General features: G+C 40.2%; 1 protein-coding gene across 7 annotated transcripts in view; it reads left to right on the top strand.

The window, feature by feature from the left end:
- The window catches only part of DLGAP1 (DLG associated protein 1), a 451,293-nt gene that overhangs the window by 89,654 nt on the left and 339,105 nt on the right, over nucleotides 1–22,534 (top strand). For all 7 annotated transcript variants that reach the window (XM_075416406.1, XM_075416413.1, XM_075416410.1 and 4 more), the window contains exon 2: nucleotides 1,287–1,428. The gene's annotated coding sequence lies outside the window, so the exon portion shown is untranslated. The remainder of the gene's footprint in view (nucleotides 1–1,286; nucleotides 1,429–22,534) is intronic.

Here is a 22,534-nt window from a genome sequence, read left to right as displayed (position 1 = left end):
AGCACATTACTTTGAGTTGCTGAATGCCAATGCTTGACGATTATCTCAACCTACCTTTTCCTTTTTCATTATTCTGAATGTTAATAATTTGTAAAAATCTGACTAGAATCTTAAATGTCTAACTTGTACATTTGTTCTAAGGCATGTTGAATATGCCAGCAACACAGCAAAAAGAGATTAAAAAAAGTCAATTTATCATTGAAATGAGAGAGGGAGAAATGTATCCACTGTTTACCAGCCGTTGCTGTGGAGCGTTTGGAATCAGATAGAGGATATGAATTTCATTTGTTGTGTCATTATTTAAACAAGCGGTTATTGCAGAAACAACCATCCATCTTTATATGCAACTTTAGTTAATTAAATGCTTTGCAGTACCTGCTGGCTTTAGGAAGTTGAGTGTCTGGTGAGTCATAGTTATTCAACTTCACTGTTATTTTCTAAACCCAATTCTGTCTTAATTTGCTGTATACATTGAATTCCGTGTCTGGGCCCCTTCACTGATTCCATGTGATTCTTTCAATATTCAGCAGCCTTGCTTTTCATTTTCTTTCAGCAGCTTTTCAGAGTTGCAGGTTATGGAGTTATTAGTTGCAAATCCAAAGACTAACATCTTCTCACTTTACTCTTAAATCCCAAAGATTGTTCCTGAAAGTTCAGTGTTTTCTTCATAGCTGTGCATATTGTCTCCGATCCTTTAAAGTCATTCTTTGTTAATAGTAATTTGTTTCAATAGAAGTGCCTTTTTAGCAAGTTGCTTGATGGCAAAATGCTCACATTGTGGAACTTTCACCAGGGCTGCTCTCAAAGCAGGTTGGGAATTTCTTAAAACAGCAGCTAAAACCCACATCCACCATGTTCTCCCACTTTCATGACCTTCTTTGCCAATACTTGGCTGGGTGGGTCGATTGCTGTGCCCTGGCGGTTGTTTGTTCTGGCTTGGTCCTTGAAATCTCTGACCATCTCTGTGGCCCAGTAAGCAGAACTGGTTGTTATTTGGCAGTGTGCTCGTGCAGATGCTGTATGTAGCAGAAGCAGTTGTGCAGAGATGGCGGATTCTTATTTCGGTCAGAGTTACTGCGTATGATTCATTTTCACCTGCGTCTCCCACTTTGCTAAGTGTTCTGGCATATGTTAGTTCATTTCAGCAAAATAATTCCAGGTTACAGATAAATATATTTGTTAAAGAGGGGATTTTAGTAGTTTATAATGAAATATCATCTATCAAATCTCTTTTCTCCTGCTCAGCGAATTTTATATTTATTTGTATTTTTTTTTTTCCTTGGCAGCTTAAAGCATCGCAACGGTCATATTGTTCAGGATTTCAAAGAGCCATCGTTTATCTTTGTGGATACAAGTAAACGGACAATGGTGTCCCGACCATCTGTTCAAGCTGCTTGAGAACAGTCTTCTGTGCAAATGGCATGAAAGGTAATTTAACCTCAGAAGGTGCCCACAGAGCTTCAGTTCTGTTTACCATTGTCTCTGCCAATCTAAAAATAAATCATGCTGAACAAAAAAAAAGCCTTGCTTCTTTCCCAATTTAAACAACAGATCATCAGAGGAGCTAATTTCAGCTGATTTAACTAGCAGTGGGTTGTTTTTCCTTTCTAGTATATTTCTAAGTAGCAAAGAGCTTTCCTGGGATAAATGTTAGCTGTCTTATAATTGTCTTGGTTGCTGTAGGAGGCTGTTGTTTTTCAGAGTACAAAATAGAATATAATTATAGAGTGGTAGTCAGTGCTAGGTGATACACACTTTCAACATACCAAATGCAATTCTGCCGCGACCCCTTTGTTATTTTGCTTTGCCAGCCCATGTGTTTTAATGAGGAAGGCACCTGCATTAGTAAGCAAGAATTTTTTTTGCAGAGGGGTATTCTGTCCTGCAAATGAGTGATTTCTCCAGCTGTTCTTTTTCAAAGCCTCATTTGGTAGTAGTTTCACTCTCTGGTCCCAGTCAAACTGTTAAAATGCTTTCAAAGGCTTTTAAAATTTCACTGCTAGTAAAAGAATCAGAATAGCCATTCTAAAATGTTTATCTATCTATAAATAAAATAGCCAAAAGAGGGAAAAGAGGTTCCTTTCTAAATTCAAATGTGTATTTCAGGATAGAAAAGAAGGACCTGACATTCATCTCCCTGTCCCTGGTTTTACAGTTCCTATTGGCTACAGTGGTTATTATCAGGACTAGCAAGAGTAGTCTTCAGATGTTGCCCCACAGCTTTAACCTCTGTACTATCTTCTGCCATATATTGTGGTAATTTCTTCATTTCCCACCCCTACATATAAAGCAGTTTCTGGTTCCTTCATGCTCTCTTACTGTTTATACTCAGTTCCTCCTGCTTTATGGTAGATCAAACTAGTCCAAGATTTGAGACTGTTTTATTGCAAAGATTGGAGGTCAGATCAGACGTTGTAGAGCATATTCTCTGGAATGGTGTGGCTGTGCAGTCATCTTGCACACTGCTGTGGGAGGAGAAATAGAAGATGTGTTTTGCTGGCTGCTTTGTCAGATAGCTTGTTCTGAGGGCAATATCAGCGATAGAATGGGAATATCAGCAATAGAAGGAAGGTGAATATAATCCATACTCAAGAAACGAACTTGGATTAAAGTAACAGTGAAGATATGTGTTCGTGTGAAAACACATATATCTGAGCTCATTTTGTTGCTGAATTAGCCACATTGGTTTAGCTAACCTAATAAAGTGTGTCTGATTGTAACAAATACATTCTGGATGTAAAAAAGCACCAAGTTTTTATATTTAATTGTGAATCAGGCCTTCATGGTGCCATAGCTTTTGCTCCAACTTAAAAAAATAAGCCTGATTCATGTTTTTCTTGGACATTTTCACTTAGATTTCTTTTTTTTTTTTTAAAGCAGAAGAGGTGGAACATGACAGATTTGAAAATGTTTTATATAGCTTTCAACAAGAAGCAATTTATAGCAACTTGAAGTTACATAACTTCTAGCTGCACTTTTTTCATGTCATGATTTAGATAGTTCTGGTGCTTTCACAATAATTCAAAGGAATATGCAATCAGTCAATCCATCTTATCTATTTTAAGCATTTCCAATGAAGCATCACTATATTTTCTAGGTTCTAAAGCTGAATACAAGTGACAGTTTGCCATAAACATGGATTTTGCAAAATATCAGAAATCAAAATGGCTTTATTCCTTTATGAAATGAAGAGTTTCTCAAATAAAGGTATCTAACAGTGTTGCTCATTGTTTTCCCTACACAATTAGTATTAATTTGTGCAGTTACTTTAGGACAAAGCTGGCGTATTCAGACTTGGTTGCTCAGGGCTTTGTCCAGCTGGGTCTTGAACACAAACTGAAGCACAGGAAGTTCCATCTGAACATGAGGAAGAACTTTTTCCCTCTGAGGGTGACAGAGCACTGGAACAGGCTGCCCAGGGAGGTGGTGGAGTCTCCTTCTCTGGAGATATTCAAGACCCGCCTGGAGAAGGTCCTCTGCGGCCTGCTGTAGTTGACCCTGCTTCGGCAGGGGGGTTGGACTAGATGACCCACAGAGGTCCCTTCCAACCCCAACCATTCTGTGATTCTGTGACAAACTGCATTTGTCATAGTAAGATGGTGGGTTTTGTCTCCAGCTTCATGTAGATCTGTAAGACCCCACAATTATCAGAAAGATAATGAAATATTACCTTTTAGTAATTGCATTGGCCTAGATATAGGACAAGTGAACGCAACAAAACTTTTCACAAAGATATGTTTAGGATAATTTAGGAGGGCATCTAGGAATTCATCCACATGGCTTCAGAATACGTGTAGCCAGAGGTAGTTTGAATAATATAAAATAGTTTATTCAAAACATTTTGCGATATTGTTCAAATGAATCGTTTGGCTTTTAGTCAAGTGGATAATTCATGAACAGTCATTTAGAGGAATTTAATCAAGGCATCTGCTTAATATTTTCACTATTCATTCAGTTTTACCTGTAGTACTATCAAAGCAATGCCTCAACCTCAGCTGGCATATCTGTGCAGTTTGGAAATTTGGGTTTTGCATCATTTAAACTCGCAAAGAAGCCAGGGAAAATAAGGTTGGCAGTTTAGGGCAGAGTTAAGTGTCTATCTGGGACATAGAGGCTACCTAGCTGAGAAAAACAGACTATTGGTTGAGAAAAGCATGAGGTGAAGTGCAAATCAAGAGCAAGAAGTTTGGAGTGGATGAAAATACCCCTAGCAGATAGAAAAGCTATCTTTTCCATCTTTTTTTTTTTGTCTCAGGAATATTGTCTGTTTCTGACTGCATTAGTGTGCTTCCTTAAAATCTTTAAAAGTTCACTCCTTGTTCATGGTCCTTTTACAGCTGTAGAGCAGATTTGGATGATTTTAGTGTACTTTTTCAATCCATATGGAAGTTTTACTAGAAAGAAAAGGAGGAATATTAAAAAAAAAGATATCAGAATTAACTGGCACTTTTTGAAGGGCAGGGACTACCACTGTAATTCAAAGCAAGTCTCAACGACGGATGCAAATCTCTGCTTCTCTTGAGCTGAGAGAAAGACTTCAGGAAAACCCTATTACAATTCACTGAAGTATGAAAGTCATGAAGATTTGAGAGCTCAGTTTATCTTCTGTCTCTCAAAATGTACATGATGGTTCTGTATGTTATTGTTGTTGATGTTTTAGTGAGCCTGTTATTTTGTGCCACATATAATTATTAAATTCACAGAAAGCAGGAATTGGAGATTAGGTGGGATTTGATTTCTAGCCCAAATCTCCTCCAACTCATGGACCATAGTTGGACTTCATTAGTTGTTGCTCCTTGAATGTTAGTCTGTCTTGAGATGAAGTGGTCAGTGAAGAGAAAGGAGTAAATATTGTTGCTCATCCAGCGGAACTCTGTCTTAAATGTGCATTTGATGGAAGGCCTGAGACAAAGTGTGAAAAAGCTGCTTCCCAATATGTGGCAATACCATTTCAAGCATCATCCTCACCCATATCGCATAGCGCTGACATTTGATTTCATGAGCTGTAATTATCTGCTGTAATCTACTATGATCTTAGACTGTCGTTGGTTTTCAGATTGTGGTGAGGACACTTTCGTGCAAGCATATGTAAGTGTGTAAATGTGTACTAGGTGTCTAAATTCTAACAGATAATTAATGGACTATATATCTTCGTGTTAGGCCAAAAGAATGACTCAGATGACCAGCCTCTGTAGGTTCAAATCACTGACACTTGTGTATGCCACTATTACTGTCTGAAATGCTGCAGGATATGTGGGGCATCCACATGGAACTGATAGATATGTCACAGGACCTGTAGGAGACCTGCAGCCTTCTGAAGTGATAGCTGGAGGCCAAGAAGAAATACTCCAGGGCATCTATGAGGGCAACTGAACTGGGCCATTACCTGTCTAGGTAATGGCAAACTTAAGCATCTTTCTTGCGTGTAGACAACAGATGTTGGGTGTGTTAATCTGAAGATGAACTCTGTCACATGTAAGAGTGCCTTTATTGTATTTTATGCAAACAGCCTCACTGACACGAGATTCACATAGAGGATTAAAAAGAGCAAGGAAAGCCATCCAGGTTTTGTCTCGTTTGCTTACTATGGTCCCTTGTAGGAGTATGATATTACTATGACATACCAAAGAGAAGCTTGCAAGGACAGGCCCATGAAAAATTGGTTTGAAATAGCTGAAACAGCTGCCAGTGCAAACTTGCTGGCAAACTGAGAGGCAGAGGCAGGAGCTCAGGTGACTACACAGAACAGTCCAGTGTATCGCCTAATGCAATCAGGACGAATACTCACTTGGATTCAGACTTAGGTGGGGACCTTGTGCTAAGTGAACCAAGAGCTTGCAGCAGGCATTCAGCTGGGCATGTTGTTTTCGACCAGGGACCTGTTGAGGGGAGAAGCTCATTGGGGTGGGACTGCAGCTAGCATGACCTTGTCCATTTAGAGACCCTGAGCAGAGCTTTGTTGTCTGGGGCAGTAAAAGGGGTCTAAGCTGTTTTGGGACCATAGGGACCCCAGAAGGGCCTTGGCCTCTTGGAAGCAGCATGGACTGTAAGTCAGACTTGGGCAGTTTTGGGATGGCCAGGGGGACTTGGCAGCAGGTGATGGTGAAGGCAGCTAGCAGAGCTTCAGCAGTAAGAGGGCTGTTTGCAGGGTAGGGCATTTGCAGGTGCCTTGGGATGCTACTCTGGTTGTTGTTTGCTCTTGGTGCTTGAAGATTGCCCAGCAGCAAAGCTCTGCTTTTAATTATTTTTGAAACAGTTTGTGAGGCCTTCCATGCTAGTATGGGGAAAAGCTGGCTCCTGATTAGAACGTATTGGTCGCCATCACAGAAACGTGGTGGGACAACTCGCATGACTGGCATGCTGTCATAGATGGCTACAGACTCTTTAGGAAAGACAGACCAACAAGGAGAGGTGGGGGAGTTGCTCTATATGTGAGGGAGCAACTGGAATGCATTGAGCTTGGCCTGGGGGCAAGTGAAGAAGGAGTTGAAAGCTTGTGGGTTAGAATTAAGGGACAGGCTCACACGGGTGACATTACGGTGGGTGTGTACTACAGGCCACCTGACCAGGAGGAGGAGGTTGATGAGGCCTTCTACAGGCAGCTGCAAGCAGCCTCACAGTCACAGGCTCTGGTTCTCATGGGGGACTTCAACCACCCTGACATCAGCTGGGAAGACCATACAGCTAGGCAGGCGCAATCCAGGAGGTTCCTACAGAGCATCGATGATAACTTTCTGATGCAAGTGGTGGAGGAACCAACAAGGAAAGGCGCTCTGCTGGACCTCGTGTTAGCAAACAAGGAGGGACTGGTGGAGGACGTGAAGGTTGGAGGTGGACTCGGCTGCAGTGACCATGAAATGGTCGAGTTCAGGATCCTGCGTGGAGGAAGCAGGGCGATAAGCAGGATCAAAACCCTGGACCTCAGGAGGGCTGACTTTGCCCTCTTCAAGGAGCTACTGGGAGGAATCCCGTGGGCCAGGGCTCTCGAAGGAAGGGGGGTCCATGAGTGCTGGTCGCTCTTTAAACAACACTTCTTCCATGCACAGGAGCAATGCATCCCCCTGAGAAAGAAATTTAGCAAAGGAGGCAGGAGACCTGCATGGTTAAACAAGGAGCTTCTAGCAGAGATCAGGCGGAAGAGAAAGGTGCATGAAATGTGGAAAGAGGGACAGGCCACTTGGGAAGAGTACAGAAACGTAGTGAGAGCATGCAGGGATGCGACGAGGAAGGCCAAGGCTCACCTGGAATTGAAGCTGGCAAGGGATGTCAAAAACAACAAGAAGGGCTTCTTCAACTACATCAGCAGCAAAAGGAAGGCTAGGGACAACGTGGGGCCGCTGCTGAATGAGGCGGGTGTCCTGGTGACGGAGGATACGGAGAAGGCAGAGCTACTGAATGCCTTCTTTGCTTCAGTCTTCAGTGCTAAGACTGGCCCTCAGGAATCTCAGGCCCCGGAGGTAAGAGAAGAAGCCTACAAAGACAACGACTTTCCCTTGGTCGAGGAGGACTGTGTGAGGGATCGCTTAAGCGATCTGGATGTCCACAAATCCATGGGCCCCGATGGAATGCACCCACGAGTGCTGAGGGAGCTGGCGGATGTCATTGCTGAGCCACTCTCCATCATCTTTGAGAGGTCCTGGAGGACAGGAGAGGTGCCCGAGGACTGGAGAAAGGCCAGTGTCACTCCAATCTTCAAAAAGGGCAAGAAGGAGGACCCAGGGAACTACAGGCCGGTCAGCCTCACCTCCATCCCGGGAAAGGTGATGGAGCAGCTTATCCTGGAGGCCATCATGAAGCAAGTGGAAGAAAAGAAGGTTATCAGGAGTAGTCAGCATGGATTCACCAAGGGGAAATCATGCCTCACCAATCTGATAGCTTTCTACGATGACATGACTGGCTGGGTAGACGAAGGGAGAGCTGTGGATGTTATCTACCTTGACTTCAGCAAGGCTTTCGACACAGTCTCCCATGATATCCTCCTGGGGAAGCTGAGGAAGTGTGGGCTGGATGAGTGGTCGGTGAAGTGGATAGAGAACTGGCTGAATGGCAGAACTCAGAGGGTTTTCATCAGCGGTGCTGAGTCTAGTTGGAGGCTGGTGACAAGTGGTGTCCCTCAGGGGTCAGTACTGGGCCCAGTCTTGTTTAACTTCTTCATCAGTGACCTGGATGAAGAGTTAGAATGTACCCTCAGCAAGTTTGCTGACGACACAAAACTGGGAGGTGTGGTAGATACACCAGAAGGCTGTGCTGCCATTCAGCGTGACCTGGATAGGCTGGAAAGCTGGGCAGAGAGGAACCTGATGAGGTTCAACAAGGGCAAGTGCAGGGTCCTGCACCTGGGGAGGAACAACCTCATGCACCAGTACAGGCTTGGGGTGGACCTGCTGGAGAGCAGCTCTGCGGAGAGGGACCTGGGTGTCCTGGTGGACGACAGGTTAACCATGAGCCATCAGTGTGCCCTGGCTGCCAAGAAAGCCAGTGGGATCCTGGGGTGCATCAAGAAGAGTGTGGCCAGCAAGGACAAGGGAGGTTCTCCTTCCCCTCTACACTGCCCTGGTGAGGCCTCATCTGGAGTACTGTGTCCAGTTCTGGGCTCCCCAGTTCAAGAAGGATGAAGAGCTACTGGAGAGAGTCCAGCGGAGGGCTACAAGGATGGTGAGGGGACTGGAGCATCTCCACTACGAGGAGAGGTTGAGGGAACTGGGCTTGTTCAGCCTGAAGAAGAGAAGGCTGCGAGGGGACCTTATAAATGCCTACAAATATCTGAAGGGTGGGTGTCAGGAGGATGGGGCCAAGCTCTTTTCAGTGGTGCCCAGTGACAGGACAAGGGGCAATGGGCACAAACTGAGGCACAGGAAGTTCCGTCTGAACATGAGGAGGAACTTCTTCTCTCTGAGGGTGACGGAGCACTGGAACAGGCTGCCCAGGGAGGTTGTGGAGTCTCCTTATCTGGAGATATTCAAGACCCGCCTGGACAAGGTCCTGTGCAGCCTGCTGTAGGTGACCCTGCTTCGGCGGGGGGGTTGGACTAGATGACCCACAGAGGTCCCTTCCAACCCCTACTATTCTGTGATTCTGTGATTCTGTGTTAGTTCTGATAGCACTGGGCCAGCCTTGGGCCTGCCAATACAGGAAAGTCATTAATAACCTGGAGCAAGTTCAACAGAAGGCCACCAGGATGGTCAGGGCTGGAGCACTTGTCCTTTGAAGAGAAATTGAGGGAACAGGGCTGTGTCAGCCTGGAGAAGAGAAGGCTTTGGAGGCACCCAACAGCAGCCCTTGGTACCTGCAGGAGAGTTATGGAGCCAGGCAGTGATGCATAGCGGGGGGACAGGAGTTAGTGGGCACAAGCTGAAACAATAGGTTTAGACTGGATATGAGGAAAAACATTTTCACACTGAGGACAGCCAGGCACTACATTGGTTTGGTAAGAGGTGCTGGGCTGGCTCCTTTCTCTTAAGTGTTCAAGACCCAGCTGGACAAAGCCCTGAGCAATCAAGTCTGATCTCACAGCTGACCCTGCTTGGAGCAGGAGCTTGGACTAGAAATTGCCAGGTGTCTCTTCCTACCTCAATTTTCCTGTAATCTTAAGATACGTTGTTTCAAGAAGCAAAGCCAGTAGCTTCTCTGTTCAAGCCCAATTAGACAAAGACAGAAAAACTATTTCCTATTATCTGAAGATGCAAGGACAGTAATTATCCTTTTCTGGCAGGAAAAAGATGTGGCCACAAAATTAATTAAATTAACCCTATTGTAGTACTATATGAAATAAAGGTTGATAATTAAAGTGGTTTGTGAAGTCTTGCTGTTACAGTCAGCATTAAAAAATTGTGAAGGCACAGAAAAGGGAAAAGAAACAGCAGAAAGATTTAGGGTGGGTTTTGTTCTATTTTGTTTTGGTTTTTTATAGGACACCTTTTTTTGCTGTGCAAAGGTAGGAAATTAAATCCTACTTCCTTACAAGCGCAACAAGGCAAATATGCAGACAGGAGAAAGGTAATGTAACAGTTTGACTTGTAACTAGAAATCTATCACTTCCTCAAAATTAGGAAAGCCCAGGAAAAAGAAATCAGAAGTCATTCTAGGATATTTTTTTCTCTTCTCTCCCCATCTCAGTAGAGCAAAAACTTCTCTAGATATGTAAGGAAACATTGAAATAGATTTGCTTACCTCCCTAATTAAAGCCATACTTTATTTCTTTAATCGCAAGGCATGTATTACAGGTAACCTGGCATATACTGCTAGCTATACCTGTATAAAAATTAACAATTACTTACTTTTGAATTACGACACATTTGCATAGGGTGAGTGCTGCATTACGCAAAAAGATACTGAATTATTTTTTGCCTTGGCCACTATTGTATAATCACTGGTAAAACTGAAAAGGAAAGTAGAAAACAGCAATTTCATTGATTTGTGAACAAAAAGAAAGGACATTTCAAAAGTATGCAAACCACTACATAAATACAGACCCTGTATTATAGTAGCATTTCAGATAAAAATCATGTTTTTAAAGAAAAAAAGGAGAAAATAAATACAATAGTAAAGCATAGTTATCACAGAACAATAACAAAATCAACAGTGAATTTGATGTATTTTGTATGAATTGTAGGGGCAGTATTTGAGCAGGCTCTGGCACACAGGAACTGCGATCTTGCTTTGTTAATATGTTATTTAGCCAAATGCATACTTGAGTAGGAAGGTGACTGTGAGTGTTTGAATTTTGGTCACCGATCTGTACCTGAGGCCATGTAATGCTTAGCTGGTGACCTCCTTCCTAGAAAAGCCTGATGTGTACAGCAAGATTAGGTAAGATATTAGAGCTTGCATTGGCTCAAAAACAGCCACAGACAATTTGGAGTGTGCTTGTAATGCCAGAGTAGTTTTCTTACAACTTAGAAAAAAGATGATTGTAGTGGAGTGTAACAAGGACAGGTAGCGGATAACCATGAAAGGAACTTTTCCTAGTTACATCAAAATCTTAAAGGATGTCTGCAAGAACTTAACTACTTTCATTCATACATTCAGGAAAATACAGGTCAGTTGATACTGATGTCAGAATAAGTTTTTTGTGTCATTGGCCATTCTCCAAAATTATTTTCATACTTTTTCACACTGTTGATGGTCTTTTAACTGTTGTAACACTGCCTTATGCTGGTTTATGCGAATCATGCCATTGTAGTTCATAAACACTTGATTATAGCAGTACTATTATTTAATGTTTCAAGATTTTTCCCTTCAGTAGTTAGTAAAGTAGTGTAAAATTGGTGATTACTAAAACTTTATGACAAGATATATTTCATTTTGCTGTTTTAATATCCAACACCCTTACCCTTAACATTATTTTTTAATCCTGTTCCATAATTTTTAAGCTACGACCTCTGAAGTTTGCTCTGATTGAGCCTTGAACTGATCTAATATGTAGTCAATAGCATAAACTTGCATAAATGTACAGATCGTTACATTGGTTCTGGAGAATGCATGCAGAAGACATTTCATGCGTTTCTAAAGAGTTTAATAAATCAAGGACTACTTTACTGGCGTTACTGGCATTTTCATCTTGTCTAGTAAATTGGGATGAAACATATAATTATTTCTAATTTTTAAAAGTTTATAGTTATACGCAATCATTAGTTCTATCAGGACATTTTGTTTATGTGAATATGTGTGTATATATAGATTAGAAAATATATATATATGCTTGATTTCTGTTTGATTTGTTCCTCTACTGCATCTTTCTCCTACTGTTTGATTTTTTTCTTTCATCTAATACATTTTGACATTTGTTTGAAATGTTCTTCAATAGAAATGCTGCTGACATTTTTCAGATAGTTAGAAACATGTTACCTTTTAATCCTATATGGCATATCTTCATAGGAAATAACCTAAAGCAAAGATCTGTATGCTTCAAAAGAGATCGGTGGTAGTTTGTTGGGTTTTATTTCTTGAGTAGTCGTGTTTTCCCAAGGGTAGGCTAACACTGGTCAGCTGTGACATTGCTGCCTAGAGAAGATATCATCCTAATGAGAGTGGTGTTAGAAGTGTGTATTTTGAACTCCTATTCAAAAATTTCATATTTGTATCAAATATTTGATATATATCAAATTTGATATATATCAAATATTTGAATATATATCAAATATTTGATGTTTGTAAATAAGTAATAATTTTGCTTACTTGTATAGAGTTTGATCAGGCAAAATATCTTAGATATAGCATTTGGATTGTGATTTGTTCCATCATGCTGAGGCCGAAGGGGAGTTATGTATCTTAGCTGCAGTACAGAGCTATTTTCAAATGACGTACCTGGGAAAGTGTGGCTGTTAGCATTTGGCCTCTTGGTTGGGAACGGTATGGCTTTTTCTTTTTTGCGCTCTAATAGTTAAATCAGCCTCAGAATTATATTTTGCATCTCTCTAAATTATGGCCAGTAGTTTACGAAGGAGGGGGATTAATTCTTGTACATGATTAGCTTTTGAAGTAAAAAGAATATGGAGGTTCCATAGTGAAGTCTTGCTGCAGTCACGTCTTAGAGCTAGAAAGGAACACAGTGCTTTCATACTTATTTAGAAATATGACACATCCCTTTTACAGTGTTTGCTTGAGAACTTGCAAGTTGAAATGGACATGAGGTCTTCCACTTCAAAACCTATTAATATGACAGGTGCTAATTCTTGGGGAAAGAAAGAGCTTTTTGATATGCTGTTGGCATGCTTCCGTTGCAGCACTTTAAATCAAGTCATTAAATATTTCTGATGGTTCTAAATTTTTAGAAGAAAAATAGGTCAGCAAAGTCAGTAAATCATTTTGTCTTTAGGAGTGGTGATGTCTTGAAAGATAGTAAAGTGATGAGATTTATTCTTCCTCTGTGTGAAAAAATTGCATTTGTGATGTGATAGACCACCTCTGGAATTAATACTGCTTTTGAATCAGTGATCAGTGCATAACACAATGAAATTACAAAAAGTAATTTAAGTACTGGAATGTTAAAATTACAGTAATTCATAGTTTTAATCTTGAAGTAACATTTAGACTTCAAAAAATACTGCATCGCTTACAGAATCATGGAAGGATAGAATATACATGGGAGTATATGAGCAACAAGTAGAAGGGATTTCAGGGTATTATGCAATAAGTGGGTTGATATCAGTAAGGTTGGTATAGCTGAAAGTTGTAATATGCTAAAGGAGTTTAGAAAGCTTGAGTTAAATTATTTAGTGATTTTTACCATGCTGATGGAATATTATCTGTTTCATTAACTGTGTCCGTTGCAAATGGAGTACCTCTTTTCTTGGCAGATTTAGTGCAATGGTTAATCATTAAAAAGTCAAAGGAACTAATCCTTCCTTATGTTATAAAGTAAGAGATTTGACAGTCAATTTTGCAGTACTTGAGTAGGTATTTATAGAGGTGTTTTTTCCTATGAGGTGCTTTTTTTTTGTGCTTAGAGAACTTCATTCCAAATGACCGCAGTGTACGGCTTGTTAAGGAGACTAATGGGCAATAGGTAGTTTTACTCTTTTTGTTTTCTTTTTCCTTACAGTGCAAATATGCTTCTAATTGACTAATTGACTGCTATAAGGTGCCTCAGAACAACAGCAGTTAGGATTTAAGTCAGATTAGGGTTGTCATTCTATAGGGTAAGCTTGCTTGGGTGATTCTTCCAGAAAAGCAGTTTGCAATGGTAGGAACATCATGTTTCTGGACATCAGCTCTCTACTCCTGCCAAAAAAATACAGTACGGATAAAATAGAAGTGGGTCTTTCCTTCCCCTTTTTCAATGTTCAGCATATATACTGTCTTTCACAAAGTTGATTGTGAATGATGACAGTTAGAAGGAAATGGGTTTTTTTGATTCCTTAAGGGTTTTTTTTATATTAGCTACAATTTACTGATTTTCAAGTAGGGAGATTATTTTTGCTAAAACAGAGGAGCTGCTTTTCTCTCAAACGAGTTGTTCTGCATTGGAAGCTAGTCCTGAAAGTCAACAAGATTTTAGAAAGGGTGAGAAAAGAATAATGATTTATGTCCTTTGTTTCCTCATATTATCATCAAAATCATCACTTTGAAGTATTTTCTTTTAGCGTTTGCAACAAATAAGTTCAACATAAGTCACAATCTGGAAATTACATTTTTATAGATGCATAGACTGCTGACTATGTGTTTTCATGTGTGAATTCAATTTTACAAAATAGTCACAATAAAGTTAAGATGAATTCTTGTAGCTACTAATATCATAGGAGAATGTGTAAAGCTTATATCTGAGGCCGAACTAAATAGTGCAAATATACAGGTCATAATGTGTAGTTAGTAAGTTAAAATAATAAAAATTTAATGTTGCTATGGAATTGTCTCTGTTAAAGTTATTTAATAAACTGTCCCAAGTTTATTTTACGCACTTACTGTTCTTTCATTCAGCATCTTTTCTGTAATTCCTAAATGAAGTCACCCCAGTTTTCTCATTCACCTACATTAATGGAACACAGTGTACCTAGGTATTTGAGTATCGAAACTGAAGGGAATATAATGAGCTGATAGTAACTGAAACGAGATTAACAGCTCTGTGTTACGTTCAGTAGTGCTTAAGTAGACTTTTTTTCTCTTTTTGTTCATTTATTCCAAGCAGCCTCTCTTCTGAGACTGACCTCTGATGGAAGTTTTACCTTGTTTGACAAATGAGTGTCATCAGAGCTGCTTTAATTGTATAAGCTCTCTTCACAGGCAGCAAAATTAATTTGATTCTGGAGTGTACTTTTGGAAAAGAGTTCTGACTTCTTTGAATCACACTGAAGGTTTCTCGGAGAAAGGCATGCCTAAACATACTGAAAATATCGGAGTACAAAAAACTTACAGTCTAATTGGAATTTGGTAGTTTCATTTCCACCAATTGCACAGGAACTCTTGTGGACAGGTAGGCTAAAAGGAAATCAGATTTGCCTCTGTTCTTTGAAATACATCGAAACTCATACTTCTGCCTAAAATAAGTCACTCAAAGTAAAATTATTTTCTAGTTGAATGTCTTTTGGCCAGAAAATACCAACTCATTGGAAACATTCTGAGCAGTTCTATTCTCCATTCAAAAAGTACCTAAATTTTGTTGGCAAACCTTTGGTTTGCTTTTAAGTCTATCTCTAGCAATTACTTAATCGAATGTAGTAGTTGTATGTACTTCATGAGGCATTACATGTATTTCAGAAATAAAGATGAGTAAGTCAGAGCTGTGAACAATTTGCAGTTTGGTTACTGTTGTGGCATATTATTAAAAATTCTGATAGTGTAATATAACAATAAAATTCTTACAATTTGAAATAAGTATAAAAATATATGGACAATTTACAGTAAAAGAAGCTGAGTAGTCTTGGAGAGCTGACCTGGATACTTTACAGTATCTGAGGTCTTGAGTTTGATGAACATGTTGTCTTAAAAAGTTTACATCCTGGATTTTTAATATGTTCATGAATGGAGCGACTATGCACAATACTTGGTAAATTGTCCCTACTATCAAAAACTGAAAGCTGAATTTGTCTGCTCTTGGCTGCTAATGACTCCTGTTACTAAGTTTCTGTTGTTCTGTGGCACCATAAACTGTGACCAGTTTATCCCTTAACTTTTTCTCTGAGCAGGCTTTTGGTATCAAGGGTGGATGTTGATCGTTTGCTCATTCTTAGGATTCTTTGCTTCTCCTGATTTTCAAAACCTCTGTGCAGCTTTGCAACTGTAAGTTGGAAAGGGAGTTTGGGGGAGGAAAGAGGACAGTTCCCTGCAGTGCAATAGAATTATGAAAATCATGTGAGGAAAAAAAGATGTTCTTTGTGTCATACAAGAATATGAATTGTAATCCTTATAAATAACTTCATCTACTATGTAATGTATGCTGATGGAAAATAATTTTCATTTTTTCTGATGACTACATATTTTACTCTTCAAAGAAAGTATGAGCATCAAAAAAGGCTATTATCATCTTTTCACATCAGCAGATAGTATTTTTGCCACGAATTAATATACTGTGGATGCCTTGAACTATGCAAAGTTCAGGCTGAATGCTTTGTTATTGGTGTCTGTGAGGTAGTTGAAAATTGCATTCTATGAATCACATTTTCTGGTAGTTCATAAAAAAATTAGTTAAATACAAAATGCATAATGTATAGTATACATAATAGTATACATAATTTCCAAGGGATTATTATGTGACATATAAATTTCTTCATTTTAATAAATTAAACTAAGCAATTTTCTGCTCCACTGGATTCTGCAGTGGTATTGCTTAGGGTCTGATTCCAACAAAAACACCTATTACCATACGTTTAAAATAATTGTAAGTATAATGTGTTTAAATTAACATATTGTAAACTATTTTGATTAACTGTGGTCTTTCCTTTAAAAAAAAAAAACCAACACCCTAAGAAACCAATGTTTTTTTTCGTTACTTCAAGAGTTATTTGGATTTTTTGGCAATACCAATATTGTAGAAAAGAAGAAAAACCTTAACGGGACTAAGATAATATATAATCCAAGAATTCTTTAATTATTGGTTGACTTTTCTACAACTACCTTTGTATTTAAAGTTTAAATGTCAGAAACAAGCATTTATTTTCTGCTGAAGAGTTATGTAACTTTTATCTTTTCATCCAACCATGTCGTTTGCAGTGTGGTCATTTATATTACAAATACTGATGGTCTTAGCTGTAGCTGTGTATTTCCAAGTGTGAATACAGTGAAGTAAAGAAGAGAGGCAGTATTAGCCTGGGCAGGTAGGGAAGCTGAAAATCTGGACTTATGGATCAAATCATGAACATGAAGTATGCTTCTTTTCAGTGTTAATGTCTGATTAAGCCCAGAAGGATCTGAAGTTCTCTCTGACCACAAGACTTGTCTGCTTGTCCTCAGGTTGCTACAATTTTTCTGTAGATATGAAAAGAAACAACAAAAAAAGAAAATTAGTGTACATTTTGTAAGCATTTGCAATTTGATTGTGCTGAGAGTCAATGAGAAATCTGTTTCATTTGTGAAATTAGTTGTTTAGTAAACATTTACATTGCCTTTACATTCCTCTATTATTCTCTGTATTCTGCTAAAAAGAGTATGATATTTATTGTTTCATCTTTGTTGTTAGCTCTGTTTTTCAGACAGCATCACCTGAGATCTAGAATATATTCTTAGTGTATAAAAATTTCAAATTATTTTTTACTCTTTTGTGGCTTAATTCGTATCTGGGTTAGCCACAAGTGAGGTTGCTAGATTTAGTGTACTAAAATTTGCAGTTCTGTTTTGACATTGACTCCATCTGCAGTGGTCTTACTCACCCCATGAGTGCTGATCTTTTCAGTTGCAACCTGGCAACTTCATAATGTGTGTACGTGTAACTCTTCCTCTATACATTAGAAAGCCTTACTGCTCTGTCAGATGGCACAGGTCTAGAAAACTGAATTGCATTTGAGCATCTGTTGCAGTGTTATGGGTTTGTGTGGCAAGGTTTTGGTACGGGGGGAGGCTATAGGGGTGGTTTCTGTGAGAAGCTGCGAGAAACTTCCCCCATGTCTGATAAAGCCAGTGCCAGCTGGCTCTAAGATGGACTCGCTACTGGCCAAGGCCAAGCCATTCAGCGACGGTGGTAGTGCGTCTGTGAGAACATATTTAAGAAGGGGGAAAAAAAACTGTGGTGAGACAGCAGTGAACAGAGAGGAGTGAGATGATGTGAAAGAAACAACTCTGCAGACACCAAGGTCAGTGAAGAAGGAGGGGGAGAGGAGGTGCTCGAGATGCCAGAGCAGAGACCCTTCCCTTGCAGCTGGTGATGAAGACCATGGTGAGGCAGGTTGTCCCCCTGCAGTCCATGGAGATCCAGAGTGGAGCAGATATCCGAAGGGACCCCACACCGGAGCAAGTGGATGCCTGAAGGAGGCTGTGCCCCTGTGGGGAGCCCGCGCTGGAGCAGGCACCTGCCAGCACCTGTGGACCCATGGAGAGAGGAGCCCATGCCGGAGCAGGTTGGCTGGCAGGGCTTGTGATCCCATGGTGGACCCATGCTGGAGCAGCCTGTTCCTGAAGGATTACACCCAGTGGAAGGGACCCACGCTGGGGCAGTTTGTGAAGAGCTGCAGCCCGTGGGAAGGGCTCATGTTGGAGAAGTTTGTGGAGAACTGTCTCCGGTGAGAGGGACATCACGCTGGAGCTGGCGAAGAGTGTGAGGAGTCCTTCCCCTGAGGGACAAGGAGTGGCAGAGATGTGTGATGAACTGACCGTAACCCCCATTCTCTGTCCCCGTGAGCCACTCCGGGGGAGGAGGGAGAGAAATGGGAGTGAAGTTGAGCCCGGGAAGAAGGGAGGGGTGGAGGGAAGGGGTTTTAAGATCTGGTTTTATTTCTCACCATCCTCCTCTGATCTGATCGGTGATAAATTCAACTCCCTTTTCTCCCCAAGTTCAGTCTGTTTTGTCTGTGACAGTAATTGGTGAGTGATCCCTCCCTGTCCTGATCTCGACCCTCGAGCCTTTCATCATATTTCCTCTGCCCTGTCCAGTTGAGGAGGGGGAGTGATGGAGTGGTTTTGGTGGGCACCTGGCATTTATCCAGGCCAAACCAAAACATGCAGTTACTCTCAGATTATTTCTACTTATTTTCCTAGCTTTACATGTATTTTAATATAATATTCATTAGGAATTAGCAATGGTAAACAAATTAATCTCACAGAAGGAAAATCACCCAAAGAAAAATGTAGACAGAGAAAGTATAAAATCCCCAGAGTGATTGTGACAGCATAAATCGGTCCTACAAAATTATTATGGGCAGGTCTTACTTATCAGGTGTAACAAAATTATGGTCTCTTTCTGAGCTTATGTAGATGCATATTGTACACTCAGACTGTTCTTAACAGTAAACAGTGATAGTCTTGAGTGATGACTGATTTCCTTTTGTACTTTCAGGAATAACGGGGTGCAAACTAGCTGTATGAAATGGGAAATTTGGACAATCTATCATTAAAGAGAAGACCACTGCTACACTGAAGTAGTTGTCTACAGTAATAATTCCATATTTCTTGTATAACAGTCTGTAGAAGAGCAGTTTAAAGCCCAAGATCATAAGTATTTTTTTTTAGTTGTACAGTTCTGCCAAACTTCCTGTAAAGCTGGCAGTTTCTAAATAAGATATGTCTAAACTAAACATATGGTAAAATCTTCCTGTCTAAACTATAGAGGAATTTGGAGAAATAGAAAGTTATCAGGACAAAAACTCTGTCTCTTTTCCCCCCCAAATTTGTTCATGTATCAAAGGTACACAACACCTGCCTTAGTGTTTGTGCAAAACTGTATGCTTCTCTGATATTGAAATCTTCACCCTGGTTCATGGACATCTTTCTGAAACATGTATAATGTGAGGTTCTGTGGAAATTAGAGTAATATAACATACGGAGAATCTTCCAGATCATCCTTTTTTTTCAGCTAAAGTTTTGAGTAGACAGCTTGATGACAGAAGTGAGCCAGTTTAATGATTCTGTGACTCTGAGCTGCCGAATGTCAACCAAATCCCGTGCAACACCGTAGAGGAGCACGAAGGCTTCTCTGCACTCAGGCTGTGGGTGCGTGGTCATTTGGCACAGTACACAAGTTCCCAGAAGTGATTCTCCAGCCCCAGGAGTGCAGGAGGGAGGAGAACTGGCGCCGTTTCATAGTCCCTGTTTTAGATTCGTTTTTTTTTCCCCTGGGTAGAATAATTCCCAATTATTGGGTAATTGATTTCATTGGGGTTTTGCTGTCGAACAGCATAGAGCAGCCTCAGTGGTCCCAGGAAGGCACTGTCTATAGGCCATTATGCTGGAGGAGAAGCTGTACAATACTTTCTCCGTTAATGAACTACAACAACCAAGGCCACTCTAACTTCCTGATCAAAGGTCTCCTGAGTATCAGCAGTTCCCATTTGTCTGCCAATGGATAAATAAGTTATGCAGAAACATGAATGTCACAGAACCCCACAGTGTGCCCCCCGTGGTATACGCATATTCTCCTGATATGTGTCATTTGCACACTTTATAGTATTGCTTTTAAACTGGTCTTATGGGAAGATGAAATAAAAATATAAGGTATTTTTTGTTAGCATAACATATATGTAAAATAATTAAATTTGTGTAGGTTTTCACAAAGAAAAGGAAATAACTTTGGCAGCCATTTCTCTTATTTTATGAATTCTCTGGCCTTAATAAAACAAAGCTGACTTCATGGTTGATGATTTCTAAGTGCTGAGTGTGAAATCAACACAAGCTTCATCATCAGTAAGTGGTGTTCTTGCTGGATGCCATTCATTCTTGATTGCAAGTATCGCAAGTATCGCAAGTATCGCAGGTAAAAATCTGACAATTTAACATTTCGAGTCTAAATCATTGGTTATTTTTTTCACCCTTAAAAATAGTTCTGAGACAAAATTCTACGGTAAAGGAATCAGCTTTGTTGTGGCATGAGGGTAAAGCTGCACAGCAATTTGGGAGAATGTGTTTGTTTACCTTTTCCACCTTCATTACCTTTGTGAGCGATACCAAGCATAGGTGAGAGTTCAAATAAAATAAATGCTTTCTAGACTTGTTCTTGCGGGTGCCTTTTCCGTTTCCTGCCAAGTCTCTTACTCATCTCAGTTTCCAAATGGCACCCGAAGCTGGTACTACTGCAGATTCCACGGAGCAACTCCTGTGAGGAACAAAGGGCTTGCTCTTCTGCTTCAGCTGAGTGTGTCCCTGAACACTAATGCTTCAAACTTTAAGAAAGCTCTCTTTTATGACTGACTATACAGCATTATATAATCTGCATTAGATAGGTTTTAGTCTTCTCACTGCTGCTGTATTCAGTGTGCATTATTCTCACCCCAGAAGAGCACTCCTGTCTTCATTTTCTTTGCCAGTCTTTCCAGCTTGGTGGTTACGATTTTGATTACAGTTTATACCTCATTTAACCTGACTGTCCTGAATATCTTCCAGCAAACAATGGCTTATTTTTTACTATATTTTCTTGCTTAATCACAATGTCACTTTTTTCTAGACAGATTTGTCTTTTGGATTTATGTTTTCAGTCTTAGACTTTCATCTGTAAGGTCTGGAGATAGGACAGAATAGACTATCTCACTTGGAAGGAACCTACAGTGATCCTCCAGTCCAACTGCCTGACCACTTCAGGGCTGACCAAAAGTTGAAGCGTGTTGTTAAGGGCATTGTCCAAATGACTCTCAGACACTGACAGGATTGGGTCATTGATCACCTCTCTAGGAAGCCAATTCCAAGGTTTGACCACCTGCTTGGTAAAGAAATTCTTCCTTATGTCCAGTCTGAACCTCCCCTGGTGCAGCTTTGAACCATTCCCACTCATCTTGTCACTGGATCCCAGGGAGGTGAAGAAATGCAACTCCTGTCCTTCCTATCATAAGTCTGTGATACTCCATACCAGTACACCAGTGGATCTTTCATTTTGAGTATAAAACTTTACTTTGCCTGTTTTCTGTCTATAAGTATTTAACTTCAGGAATTAGGGGAGGAGGAGTAACTGTGGGTGTTAAAGGAGGGAAAGAAGAGGAGTTGAAAGAAGTCATGAAGATGTGTTTGAGTGTGTTTTAGCAGAGTGCAGCTATTTCTAGAAAGACCTCAATGCTGCCAACATTTGTTGGTAGTCTGAAGGTAAGAATAGCTACCTGATGGCCTCAGCTGGGAACGATCGGTGCATGGACTTTACCTTCAGAGCCAGGTAATGTTCTTCAAGCAGTGGCTAGCATCTGAGCCAAGGAGGGATTTTTGCAGTTCATGTCAAAGGCAATCTGTTTTATGTCTCTGTTTTATGAGAAACACTAGTTGGTAATAATATTTATCATCATTTTGGCAACTGCTTGGTGGTAATTCTATCAGCCTGCTTGTTTTGGGAAGCCCAGCTCAGTGAAGTAATAAATAAAACAGACAGTGTTGTGACATAGGCTAGCAGGATAATAAGAAGGTGTCTCTTTGAATTCCTTTCATATTGGCAATGCCCCATTTCCAATCTTGTGCAAATAATAAGAAAAAATTAGAATGACAGTCATTTTTCATAATGGAATGGAGCTTGTAAGTGTATTAGAGAACCTTAGACACTTGTATTCCTGCCAAGACAGGCTCCCAGATTTTGTCACCCAGTCATGCTTAGCTCTTTGTTTTTCAAGGATATTTGGTTTGCTGTTACAGGGTTTTGAAAGTAGAGAGGAAATTACTTTGCAGTGACTAGCTGATTGCAGTGAAGATGGAAACAGAAAACCAGTTTCGATGAGCAGCATGGACTTGAAGTAATCTGCTTGTATTTAGAGCAATAGTAGTTAACAGTGCAAATTATTAGATAGAAAAGTGTAAAAATCAAATATTTTCTAATATTCTTTAATTCTCTAAGGCAGAAGAATAAGTCATTTCTAGTACTTTCTAAGGAGTCGGGGAAATAGTTTACCCTTTTGAAAGCATCACAGACCGTCTTATTTGCAGTAGGTTTGAAACTCTTTTGACTTAAAGGTAGCGCCACTGTTGTAGGTTAGCAGTGTACTAC

Source organism: Opisthocomus hoazin, chromosome 3 (genome assembly GCF_030867145.1).
Source record: "Opisthocomus hoazin isolate bOpiHoa1 chromosome 3, bOpiHoa1.hap1, whole genome shotgun sequence".
NCBI lineage: Eukaryota > Metazoa > Chordata > Aves > Opisthocomiformes > Opisthocomidae > Opisthocomus > Opisthocomus hoazin.
The sequence above is the reverse complement of the archived record's forward strand: the minus strand, read 5'-3'. Positions and strand labels throughout refer to the sequence as shown.